The sequence below is a fragment of the Manis javanica genome, chromosome 7 (genome assembly GCF_040802235.1).
Source record: "Manis javanica isolate MJ-LG chromosome 7, MJ_LKY, whole genome shotgun sequence".
Taxonomy (NCBI): domain Eukaryota; kingdom Metazoa; phylum Chordata; class Mammalia; order Pholidota; family Manidae; genus Manis; species Manis javanica.
In genome coordinates, this window is record NC_133162.1 from 90,641,145 (window position 1) to 90,643,528 (window position 2,384).

The window sequence follows — 2,384 nt, forward strand, 5'->3', positions numbered from 1 at the left end:
TGTAGGCTTTCCTCTGCAGAATCCCCTCAGGAAAGCAGGACTTCACTGTCACCTCTTCCCCCATTTCTAATTTTACCCATTTTATGTGTCTAAGCCTGAGAGGAAAGTTAAAAACTGGTAAAGGAAATGGAAGCAATTAAAGAGGTTTTGTTTGCTTGTTTATCGTAAAAGAAAGGAAACCTCTTTTCAAAGAAGTTGTCCTGTAAAAGCATTAGCATTTCTATTGAAGCCAAAAGAGAGTTAGCTGTAAGCCAGGTATTCCTGTTGGGCTTCTGCTTTAACTTTGAAAAATGGCACTCCTATTACTCACCCAGTACTCAGGACATCAAATCCAAGCATTTGCAAAGAGCCACCTCAGTAAGGGCTTCTAGAAATGTCACTAGCCCTTTCCGTGTGGATCCAAATACCCAGAGGCAGAGGGTATTGGGGCTGTTAGGGGACTTAGGAAGCATCTAGTTCAATTTCTCCTTTTATACATATGGAAATACAGTCCTGTGATTGGCTGCAGGTCACACAATGAGACAGTGGCAGGTTGGGGTCTAAGACGAAGACGTTCCCACATTTAGCCAGTTCTTTCCTCTGGATGTGATTTAGCCATGCTGGGGAGAGAAACACAGAACAGGATTTTGTCAGGCTGGCCTGGGGACAGGAGAGGGTGGGGCAGGCTACAAAGTGGAACAGAAGGAAGTCAGAGAAACAAGCAGCACCCAAAGATGCCTAAAGACACCTCTCCTCCCTTCCCTTCCACCCTCCAAACCCTGCCATGTCTGCTCTGATTCCTGCAGGCTCGGCTCAGTGAGGGGGTTGCTCCCTCCAGCCCTCAGATTTGATCGACCTCAATGGGGGCAACCAGACAGCCTGGGTGGCAATGGTGAGCTAGGGATCCTTGGCCCACAAATCTATAAACCCTAAGGCTGGGAGCTGAGAAAAGCAAGCGAGGTCCATGGGGAGGACAGAGGGAGTCTCTTCTCTCTGAGCAATGACTTGAGAGCCTTGACCTCTCACCTTGGCAGATTCCAAAGGAGCATTCTCTTAGCCATGTCCAGTAGCTCTTCATGCACTGAGTTCCTTTTGGAGTGAAATTCATAATATTTGCTTCCATTTTTTATTATTACATTAAATGCGGCAGGAAAAAAAAGCAGTCCTACATGTGTGACTGATACTTTGTAATTAAAATATCTCCCACTAAAAAGTCATTGGTATTCTTAACCAAAACGGAGTTTTACAGGATTTGCAATTCTGAATGGATAAAGGACAAGTTGTTTGGCATTTCTAAGTGTCTGAAAACTCTCCAGTAATTTGTTCCATCAGGCAAAGAAAATTATGATTTTCTTTCTTCCATACATCCAGCCCTTCATTTAACCCTAGAAGTAATTGTCTTCCCCACAGGTCAGAATGAAAGAAGCTGCACCAGATAAACAGTCTCATTCCTGAGCCATCGCCTTCTCTGCCTGGCCAATGGCACCCCTCATCTCAAAACCCTACAGACTCCACTCCTTCCAGGAAGGCTTCTGGAATCCTGGAATCTCCTGCCCCACCTCAGCTCTGGGTTAGGGGTGCTCCTCCAAAACATTGTCTTCCCCTGCGGCACAGTGGGCATCACCTAGACAGCAGCAGAATGGTGTCCTGCTGCTCCTGTGACCCCTAATGCTCTGCCCCGCTCTTGAAAGGGCTCAGAAAATGTGTGTTGAGGAAACAAATGGGAGCTCTTTCTTCTCACTGGCTCTTGAGGAAGTCAGGCTGTTCATCAGCCTGCAACATCCATGGTATCCTCTCCCCAGCATGTGAAGAGCCAGGAGGAGGAGGCCTCTCTGAACACAGTCCCTCTCCCTCAATGCAGTGGAGAACTGCCTTGCCTGGGATAAATATCCGGCTGCCAGGGTGCCCACTGGGCCTGTGTGGTGTCCCTTCCAGGGCCCACCCACACAAACAATTTTCATCAGCCTCAGAAAAAGCCCTATGTCTTCCCCTCTGTCCCTCCACATGGGTATGATTCAGTAGCGTGAACTTGGCCAGGCAATATTTCAAATATAATTTGCTTACCTTACCTCATGATCAAAACCTGTAGACTTGAATGTTCGGAAAGAAATTGTCAGTTGTGTTGAATTAAAGCTGATGTCAGATTTCTATCCTATTCACCAAATTCTGGATGCATGATTTAAAACAGAAAATAGGATTTCCTTTGTTAGGCAGGATTTTCCCATTACAGTGACTTTCTAAAAACATTTATCTACAGAAATTTATACTCAGATACAAAAATTCATTCAGTTGCTAGCCTGAGCAGATGGCTCACATACAGGTGAAAATCAGTCATGAACTCCATGGCCAGGGTGTCCAAGGACATTTTTACTAAGTAATATTTCCCATAAATAGGGCTAGGTCTT

At 45.7% G+C, this 2,384-nt stretch overlaps 1 long non-coding RNA gene across 1 annotated transcript; it reads right to left on the reverse strand.

Annotated features, from left to right (window-relative positions):
• Positions 1-323: 323 nt before the first annotated feature.
• Positions 324-2,148, reverse strand: LOC140850463 (uncharacterized). Its single transcript, XR_012133335.1, has 3 exons — positions 2,049-2,148; positions 1,006-1,068; positions 324-599 (listed from the first exon to the last, which is right to left on the reverse strand). It is a non-coding gene; the product is annotated as an uncharacterized lncRNA (long non-coding RNA).
• Positions 2,149-2,384: the final 236 nt, after the last annotated feature.